This window comes from Bos taurus, chromosome 14 (assembly GCF_002263795.3).
Source record: "Bos taurus isolate L1 Dominette 01449 registration number 42190680 breed Hereford chromosome 14, ARS-UCD2.0, whole genome shotgun sequence".
In the NCBI taxonomy this organism is placed as follows: Eukaryota; Metazoa; Chordata; class Mammalia; order Artiodactyla; family Bovidae; genus Bos; species Bos taurus.
Window position 1 is genome coordinate 26,750,061 of NC_037341.1, and position 10,725 is coordinate 26,760,785.

Consider the following 10,725-nt stretch of genomic DNA (forward strand, 5'->3'; position numbering starts at 1 on the left):
AGTCTTTGTCTTTTGGTTGGGGCATTCAACCCATTTACGTTTAAGGTAATTACTGATAAGTATGTTCCCGTTGCCATTTACTTTATTGTTTTGGGTTCGAGTTTATACACCGTTTTTGTGTTTCCTGTCTAGAGAATATCCTTTAGTATTTGTTGGAGAGCTGGTTTGGTGGTGCAGAATTCTCTCAGCTTTTGCTTGTCTGAAAAGCTTTTGATTTCTCCTTCATACTTGAATGAGATCCTTGCTGGGTACAATAATCTGGGCTGTAGGTTATTTTCTTTCATCATTTTAAGTATGTCTTGCCATTCCCTCCTGGCTTGAAGAGTTTCTATTGAAAGATCAGCTGTTATCCTTATGGGAATTCCCTTGTGTGTTATTTGTTGTTTTTCCCTTGCTGCTTTTAATATTTGTTCTTTGTGTTTGATCTTTGTTAATTTGATTAATATGTGTCTTGGGGTGTTTCTCCTTGGGTTTATCCTGTTTGGTACTCTCTGGGTTTCTTGGACTTGGGTGATTATTTCCTTCCCCATTTTAGGGAAGTTTTCCACTATTATCTCCTCAAGTATTTTCTCATGGTCTTTCTTTTTGTCTTCTTCTTCTGGAACCCCTATGATTCGAATGTTGTAGCGTTTAATATTGTCCTGGAGGTCTCTGAGATTGTCCTCATTTCTTTTAATTCGTTTTTCTTTTATCCTCTCTGATTCATTTATTTCTACCATTCTATCTTCTAATTCACTAATCCTGTCTTCTGCCTCTGTTATTCTACTATTTGTTGCCTCCAGAGTGTTTTTAATTTCACTTATTGCATTATTCATTATATATTGACTCTTTTTTATTTCTTCTAGGTCCTTGTTAAACCTTTCTTGCATCTTCTCAATCCTTGTCTCCAGGCTATTTATCTGTGATTCCATTTTAGTTTCAAGATTTTGGATCAATTTCACTATCATTATTCGGAATTCTTTATCAGGTAGATTCCCTATCTCTTCCTCTTTTGTTTGGTTTGGTGGGCATTTATCCTGTTCCTTTATCTGCTGAGTATTCCTCTGTCTCTTCATCTTGTTTAAATTGCTGAGTTTGGGGTGTCCTTTCTGTATTCTGGCAGTTTGTGGAGTTCTCTTTATTGTGGTGTTTCCTCGCTGTGTGTGGGTTTGTACAGGTGGCTTGTCAAGGTTTCCTGGTTAGGGAAGCTTGTGTCGGTGTTCTGGTGGGTGGAGCTGTATTTCTTCTCTCTGGAGTGCAATGAAATGTCCAGTAATGAGTTATGAGATGTCTATAGTTTTGGGGTGACTTTGGGCAGCCTGTATCTTGAAGCTCAGGGCTGTGTTCCTTTGTTGCTGGAGAATTTGCTTGGTATGTCTTGCCCTGGAACTTATTGGCCCTTGTGTGGTGCTTGGTTTCAGTGTCGGTATGGAGGCATTTGATGAGCTCCTGTGAATGAATGTTCCTGGAGTCAGGAGTTCCCTGGAGTCAGGGTTTGGACTTAAGTCTCCTGCTTCCGATTATCGGTCTTATTTTTACAGTAGTTTCAAAACTTCTCCTTCTATACAGCACCATTGATAAAACATCTACATTAAAGATGATAAGTTTCTCTACAGTGAGGGTCACTCAGAGAGGTTCAAAAAAAATATGGAACGCTTCACGAATTTGCGTGTCATCCTTGCGCAGGGGCCATGCTAATCTTCTCTGTATCGTTCCAATTTTAGTATATGTGCTGCCGAAGTGAGCACAGGACTTTCTTCTTTTGAGAATGCCTCCTTTACGACTGAAGCGACTTAGCAGCAGCAGCAGCCTTTACAAGATGGACAGTCTCTTGGTCAAGGTTATGAGAGAGAAACAGAGGGGTGTTGTCTATCCATGAGGAATTCCTTGGCCCCAGGGAGGGTGAGAGGCACATGTTTCCCACACAAACCCCAAGGCTGCCTTGAGGAGGGAGTGAGTCACAAGTGAGGGCAGGGAATACTGACACCTTGCTGGATGCCTCATTCAGTGAAAACAGAGTTGCAGAAAGGTTTTTTCCTCTTGTTTTCAGTGACAGTTCTATTTCTAGGAAGTTAAAAGAAGCAACAATGGTTATTGCTACTGTGGAATTATTCCAGATCAAAGAGGGAGTGCTTTGTGATTATAAAAACCTTGGGTGTGAAAGAGAATGTCATTTGAGGCTTAAAGAAATTCCTCAGCATAGTGGTTAGATAAAGCACATCTAAATTTAGAAATTTAATTTTCAAAATATCTTAAAAAGATCTGTGTAAAATCTCACTAAAATTTTTTTTAATTAAAGTAGCATTGGCTTATAACATGATATAAGTTTCACGTGTACAACATTATGTATCTGTTTCTGTGTACCCCAGAGCTTATCACCAAAAATTTCATTTCCATCCATCACCGTATCGCCCCCTTTACCCATCTCGCCCACCCCCGCCCCTCCCCTTTGGTCACCACTATTCTGCTCTTTGGGTCTGTGTGTGTGTGTGTTTGTTTGGTTTGGTTTGTCCACTTTTTTTTTATATTCCACATGTGAGTGACATTGTATTTGTCTTTCATTTATTTCTTATACAGGTTTCCTTTCTATCACTTACTGCTTTACCCTTGGGGAACTTCTCTACACCCTCAAATAAAAGGTATGGGCAACAAAAAGGATATACAAAAAGCAATAAATGGAGAAGTGCTCAATTCCTCTTTTCTACCTATTTTATTTTTTTTTTAAGGGATGAGAATTGTACTGCAAATGGCAGACTGATGACCATAAAAGGGACTCAACATTAAATCAGTGATCGTAAAAGTAAGGCTGTTATGGTTTATAACTTTCTAAACCTCTGGTCCCAAATGGATTGTGTCTTAGGCCACTGAGAAAAAACTTCCATTTTCAACTGCAGCAGTACTGTCAGCAACCTCTGGGGGATCCTGGAACATGATCCAGGGATTAAAGTTGGAATTTTTAAGGGGAAAATAAAAATATATGTTCCCTAAACGGGTGAGCCTATGTATAGAATAGGAAAAATTCTAGAACACATATTTAGAACAGAGTTTCAAAAGGGGAGCTTTTATTCAAATTCATGAGTCAGCACCCGTTTAATGCCACAAAGACCTTCTTTCTTTGTTCACTGGGTCTTTTTTGTATTAAATAGCCAGATGAATTTATTTATTTATTATAACCATGGCTTCACTTTTGCACAGATTTGTGCTGAGTTTTTTAAAATTTTTATTTATTCACTTATTTATTTTTTGAGCTGTACTGGGTCTTTGTTGCTACACAGGTTTTTCTCTAGCTGTGGTGAGCAGAGCGACACTTCTACAGAAGGTGTGTGGGCTCCTCATCGTGACAGCTTGTCTTGTTGCAGAGGATGGGCTCTAGGGTGAGTGGGCCTCAGTTGTTGTGGCTTGTGGGCTTAGTTGCTCAGCGGCACGTGGATCCTCCTGGACCAGGGATGGAACCCCTGTCTCCTGCATTGGCCGGTGGATTCTTCACCATTGAGCCACGAGGGAAGCCTGTTCATCGAGTCTTGAATGAATGTGTACATGTATGTGGATTTCAGCAAGTGTCTTGCATATTTCTCTTTTACGTGGACTGGCTCACTATATTTTAAATGGATTGATAACTGCCTGTCCATAGTCCTTTTCTGTCTCCTCTTGGGAGATATTTTTATCACGAGTCAGATCTGATTATTGGTGTCATGCTCATCAAATCTAAGAGTGAAATGTAGAAGGCCAGTTAAATCCTAAGGACAATTTCTGCACTAAGAAAGAAAGAAAGAAAGAGAATTTTAAGCAGGTGGCAAGATGGCTTTAACAGAAAAGAGGTGAAATCTACCTAGGTTTTCCACTTGCCTACCCCACTCAAAATGACAAAGTTACAGGACACTAGTGATCACACTTAGCAACAGCACACGTGACACACTTACTAAATACACTTAGTTGGCTGAGCGCTTCCTGGGAGAACTAATGAGATACAGGTTTTCAAGACTGATAGTGACTTTGGCACTCCCGTGTCTGGAAGCACAGAAATCTAGTTAGCAGAAGGGTGGAATCCAGAACTAGAGAGTGAGTACACGAACCTGTATCGGTCAGACTGAATTTAGACCTGCTCCAGTATTCTTGCCTGGGAAATCTCATGGAAAGAGGAGCCTGGCGGGCTACAGTCCATGGGGTCTCAAAGAGTCGGACAAGACTTAGTAACAACAACAACAATCCAGTTTTGAACACTATATTTTAAGATGAACACTATATTTTAAGATACACTGATGAAAAGATGTGTATATTTGAAATGATAGAGGAATAGAGATGTTTAACCAAGAGGATAGAAGCCAGCTGTGTCTACATGCCCACACAGGCCTACACAGGCACGCGTGAGCATCATGGTATCCGGCTTTGAATATGAGCGGAAGCTGAGGAAAGAGGGCTGGAAACATGCTGTGTGGTTACAGGAACATTCCTGTTGCAGCTTGAATACCACCTTCTCAGGGGCTCACAGGAGACTTTTGTAAGCCCCGTAGAAAGCAGCCCTTCCCCCGGCCCCCGCTAGCTCCTTTCTCTCTTGTTCAGTGCTTGGTTGCAGGGCCCAAGCCAATACACAGCACAGAGTAGGTTCCTAATCACTAATAGCCAGAAGAAAGCAAGCAAGGCAGAAAACATGAATGAATTCCAACAGGCAAAAGCAGAAGCAGTGCGTAGAGTTCGGCAGAGACTAATTCTAACTTAATGGGACATGGGATGATCTAGCAGTTGGCGGTGTCTGGGGTTGGAGCCAGTGTTTTCTGGGACGGCTCCCTGTGCCTCAATGTATTCAAAGAGAACCCTGCAGGCCAGGACTAGAGTGAGAAATGGATTCAATGACTTCTACAATTTATTCTGACCTTGAGATTAAGCAAAAAATACTTTTTCTATTTAAAATTTCTCTTCCTCTTTAGGAACCCAGCATTCTGTGACGCTGACCAGACTTATCAGCTTAAACCACGTGGATTTAAACCTCTGGCTGCCACAGGAGAAGCAAAGAGGTGAGACTGTGGCCGCGCTCAGAATCTGTGACCGTCACACTGCTCAAAATCCCCACCCCTAGGAGCCCGAGGAAAGTCACTCTTAACTTTTGTTTCAGTTGAGGAAGGTGAATAATGATACCTTCTTTACAGACATGTTGTGGTCTAATTAAATATTTCAAAAGTATTCCTGTGATCCCCAGATAAAAGACACTGAGTAAAGCCTAAACAACCTTCTTGTTCTCTCTGCAGACACTTCCCTGTGACCATCCTCACTGCAGCACCTGACCGTGTGTGTGTGTGTGTGTGTCCTTGGAACAGATGAGGGGAAGGCCAGAAGAGCTTTATCATTGTGATGGGATCCCCTGAAAGACTTGGCTTAGCTGCCACGCTCCAGTTTCACTCTTATTTATTTCTGGTCCAGCAAGACCTGAGTGGTATACAGGGTCAAGGTCATGGTGCTTCCTGCTGTTCCTTTCCACACTTTTCTAAGCTTGGTCTTCTGAGGCCAGATGCTGGGGAAACCTGCCTTTTCCTATTCTGTGATTCTCAAACTTCTCTGGGTTACTGGGAAGCCCAGTTAGGATTCTATTCCAGCCCCCAGGAAGAATCAGCCAGGGAGCCTGCCCTCCCTCCCATTACAGACCCCTGTTGAGGGGCTTCTTCTAATGCTGCAGTGATGAGGTCCTAGGTGGCTGGGCCAGGACCCCTGGCTGGAGGGGACATGTGCTGTGCTGGGTTATGCAGTTTCTGCCCTCTGGGATGTCATGATCACCCTTTCTTGCCCTGAGGTCCCACCAGAATCCCCAACCACTGTGATCTGCCTGTCCCCTCAGTCCTACAGAGATGTGGCTCTCCCAGGGCCAGCTGGGGCCAGACCCTGGAGCTGCCGTGTAGACGCCGAGAGTGATGCTTCCTCTTTTTATGGAGATCGATACTTTAGGAGCTTCCCAGGTGGTGCTAGTGGTAAAGAATTCGCCTGCCACTGCAGGACACATAGGAGAAGTAGATTCGATCCCTGGGTTAGAAAGACCTCTGGGTTAGGGCATGGCAATCCATTTCAGTATTCTTGCCTGGAGAATCCCATGGACAGAGGAGGTTGGCATGGGGTCACACAAGAGTCGGTTACTGAGGTTACTTAGCACAGCACACTGGGAGGGTGAAATTCTGGGGCAGCTGAAAGTCATCTTTCCCGGCCATGAGTGACAAGCCTCCTGCAGCTGGAGAAAGGGCTGACCCACCAAGGACAGCAGAATGTGAAGTGGAGCCAGAGAGAGAGCTGGATGATGTTACAGAGCCCTGGATACACCAGGAAGTAACTTCTGGGTGGTGGGAATCCATGCAATTCCAGACCATGTTTGAGCAAATCAGATTTCTGTTTCTTGCAATGAATAAAGTCCAGACTACTGCACTGGCTTCCAGGGTTAGAGGATCACAGACTGTTGTACTTATGTGCACGTAACGGGAAGTCAATGTCAAGGTGGAGAGAAGCAACTGCTGGTGTTCTGACTTGTTAGTGCTGCAATCCAGGTGAATGGGGAGGGCCAGTTCTCAAGTCTGGTGCTGGTCAGAGGATGCTGGAATAAACCAGAACAGGGAAAGAGGCCAGAATGATGAAACTAATATTTCTTGAACATTTACTGGCTTTGAACCCTAGCCTATATTCTTTACTATATTATCTTGTTAATCCTCAGGACAATCTTATGAAGTAGATGTGTATGTGTGAATGTGTGTTCACTCAGTTGTATGTGATTCTTTGCCACCCCTATGGACTGTAGCCTGCCAGGCCCCTCTATCCATGGGATTCTCCAGGCAAGAATACTGGAGTGAGTTGCCGTTTCCTTCTTCAGGGGATCTTCCCGACTCAGGGATCAAACCTGTGTCTCCAGCATTGACAGGTGGATTCTTTACCACTGAGCCACCAGGGAAGCCCTATGTAGATACGCTCCCCATTTTACTGATGAGAAAAGTGAGGTTTAGTGGAGTTGTGACTCTCTTAAGTATCCGCAGCTATGGAGGCAGAACTTTTACTGCAGTGGAGATCAGCCTGATTTTGAAGTTGTTGCCCTTTCAAGGACTCAGAGGGCTTCTTAAAGTGAGAGATTTCGACCTCAAGGAGAGCTGTGGTTCCTATGGAAAGTGTGAAGGGTGGGTGGCGGGGAGCAGCATAAGGGGGTCCTGTCACATGACCTGTCACAGGGCCGGGCATGTAGCAAGTGGTTCACAAGTATCTCCTGGAAGGAGGAGCTCCCAATTCTGGTGCTTTTCCCCTCAGGAAGGGGATCCACTTGACTCTTTCCTTGTACGTTTTCAGATCTGAAATCCTTAAAGTCCCGATTTATTCAGGTTGGAGGGATGAGGGCAGGTGCTTGCAGAGGAGGGGGAGGTTTCAGATGCCCACCTTCTGCCCCTCACTCTGCCTTGCGGGCCCATATGGTGGGGGGAGGAAAATACTGCCCCCTAAGCTGAAATTCCAGTACTTTGGCCACCTCATACGAAGAGTTGAGTCATTGGAAAAGACTCTGATGCTGGGAGGGATTAGGCGCAGGAGGAGAAGGGGACAACAGAGGATGAGATGGCTGGATGGCATCACTGACTCGATGGACATGAGTCTGAGTGAACTCCGGGAGTTGGTGATGGACAGAGAGGCCTGGCGTGCTGCGATTCATGGGGTCACAAAGGTTCGAACACAATTGAGCGACTGAACTGAACTGAACACTGTCTTTTGTTTTTTTTTTTTTCCTATTTTTTCTTCTTGGTTAGTACAGGGCTGAGATTCTCTGTAGATCTCTGGAAAAGGTGACTACTAAAGCAAAGAGTAACTAGTGCTACCCACCAGAGTGTTTTCCAAATCAGCAAAAGTGTAATCAGTACTCGGACCACCCCGAGGAAGCACTTGAAATGGGCAGATTTGCCTTTTAGAAATGCCATTTCAAATGCTCACATATGGATTTTTGAGGCCTAATCAAGGGGATGTAATTAAAATCCAAAATCGCAGTGTTGGCGGAAAGCAGTCGCAAGGCCGAGCCAAGTGGCTGCTTCCGAAGCTGTTGGAAACGTTTACATGTGGATGAAAGGCGGGTGCTCCCAGCTGGCAGCTGCAGGAGGGGGTTGCTCCAGCGGCAGAAGGTGAGGAGACCATTGGAAGTGCTGTTGTGGTTTGCTTTCGGCAGCTGTCAAGGCAGACAGAAAAATAGAGTCCTCCAGTAGTGAGAATAAAGAAACAGGAGAGTCGGCTGGTGCCTCTGATGGGGAGCCTGGGGGAGGGGGAGGAGCGGCAGGGACCCGAACTGGTCCCTGATTCAGGCTCCGAGTCTCCCCAGGAGGAAGGTGGTGGTCTCGGGGTTGAGGGAAGGGGCTAGGGCTGCCAGTGGGACCGCTGCCTCATGTCTGCATGCAGCTGTCCTGCATCACTGGGGGTCAGTGCTTGTCCTGGGTTTCCAGTTGTCTCCAGGATTCTGAGGGAAAGGATGAATTTCTGCTACCTGGTGGGCTTCTGAACCTAGAGTCCTGATGGAATTTCCAGGTAAAACTGCACAGATGGAGTTAGATGGAGTTCAAACGTACAGAAACAAAATACACACAAAAAGCAACTAGTCCTTTCAAGATGCTTTATAAGCCATTTTAAGCTAGATCCCAAGATTTTTAAGAATGACTATCTGGGGAACTGGAAAAAGCAATCTACAAATCAGAAATGAATATTTTCCTTCTCCACAAAGAAAAGAAAGCCAAAAGGGAAACCTCAAAGAGCAATAACAAGAGTCTCAGTACCATCCCTGCCTTTATTGCTTCTTTTTCAGTGTCTGGTCTTTCTTCCCCTTGAGTGTTTACCATTATTCACAATATTAACAAGGAACCTGAGATCTTTTTTTTTTTCCCCTGGTGGAGCATGTTACTTTATTTTTTAGGTAAGCAGAAATTGATTTCTGTTTACTCTGAATGAAGCTGAAAAGAAAGAGGCTGTATTCAATAGCACCATCAAATTCAATGCAAGAAGTATCTTTTTTCTGCCAAGCATTCCAACTCAAAAATCAGAAACAACTGTGTCATCATTCCAGCCTTAAAAACTAAAGCTGCCTAAGTGTATGAGGTGCTATATCCTTTGACAGGAGAGAGGGGATTGTTTTAACACATGGTTTGATCTTGCAAAAAAAAAAAAAAAAAAACCCAAACAAATAAACCCAAAGTAATACCGAGGAATCTAGGCTATATCATGGTTAGGAACAGGGCAAGAAGCCTGCAGATAGCCCTCTGTTCAAATTCAGGATTAGTTAGCTCTGTGTCCATGAGCATCTGGTTGAATCTATCTGGGTCTCTGCTTCTTTAATCTAGAAGATAATAAAGATGAAACCTCTCTCATACTGCGGTTGTGAACATTCAAAGGGATGCTGACCGTGAGGGTCTTAGCACAGAGTTAAGGCCCAGCAAATTCCCTCTCTGTGGTTTTCCAAGCACTCAATATATTCATAAGGCCCCTACATGATGATTTTGACAATGATAACTGCAAGGAAGATTTTCCACCAAGACTTCAAAGAGACCTATCTGCCACGGATTAAAAAAAAAAAAAATACTATTCTTAAAATGTCAGCTTCCCTATGATAAAAATCACTTTAGAATTTATGAAGGAGAAATAGGAAATTGAAAATCGGTCAGGCTACTTACTCCTTAATTCTGATTTAGAGCAGCCATAAAACTCAAAATATACCTGCTCAGTGCCCTAGCACTGAAAAGGCATCTATGCAGTCCTCTAGAAATGAGAATAAAGGCCTGTGTTCTGGATCAAGTGGCCTCAGGGTTTCAGGAAGAGCCCGGGACTATTTTTCTTTCAGTGGGGATGGACGACAACAGACTAGGACTATGTACTTCGAAAATGCCAGCAGCTTTTAAAACTTACTCACTTTAACTTCCTTTCTCTTACCAGAGAGCTTGAGAAACTAAAGTGAGAATTAGACCTGGTGAGAAACTAAAGTGAGAAACGCCCCCTGGTTTATGCCGCTCAGCTCCCAAGCTTGAATGCTCTTGGGCTTCTTTCGCTGTTGATTTCTTTCTTTCTTTTTTCCTTGCTCTGCCATGCAGCATGTGGGATCTTAGGTCCCCTATCAGGGATCGAACCTGTACCCCTTGCAATGGAAGCTCGGAGTTGCAACTGCTGGACCACCAAGGAGGTCCCTGGTTTCTTCTGCTTGAGGGCAGGTCAGTTGCTGCTTCTCTGGACACACAGCAGCCCCAGTGCAGTCCTCGTATGTATGAGAATTGATTTCTCTTTCCTTTCCTCCTGGTGGGAAGAGGCTCTTTTTCATGTAAACATATCAAATTCATGTTAAGTCCCCACATCAGCATTCAAAATTTTAGCCTGGGCACCAAAGTCATTTAATGGAGGAAAAAGAAATCTATTCAGCTGGCAGTGCTGGGATAATAGTATCTCTGTTTGGAAAAATAAAGAATCGTGTTCTATCTCACAACACACACACACACACACACACAAATCAGCTGAAGATGGATCACAGACCTAAGCAAGAAAGCAAAAATGATAAAACTTCTGGCATAAAACATAGAGATATCTTTACAACCATGAGGGGGGTATATATATCCTAGAGAGGGCATAAAAACCACAGACCATAAAAGAATAAACATTAATAAATTAGACTATCAAAATTAAAAACTCCTGTGTATTAAAGAAAACACCATCAAGAAAATTGATAGGGCATTTGCAGACTGGGAAAAATAATTCACAACACATACATATGACAAATGA

At 43.7% G+C, this 10,725-nt stretch overlaps 1 non-coding gene across 1 annotated transcript; it reads right to left on the reverse strand.

Moving 5' to 3' along the window:
- Positions 1–1,620: 1,620 nt before the first annotated feature.
- On the reverse strand, positions 1,621–1,727 carry LOC112449637 (U6 spliceosomal RNA). Its single transcript, XR_003038235.1, has one exon. It is a non-coding gene; the product is annotated as a U6 spliceosomal RNA (small nuclear RNA).
- Positions 1,728–10,725: the final 8,998 nt, after the last annotated feature.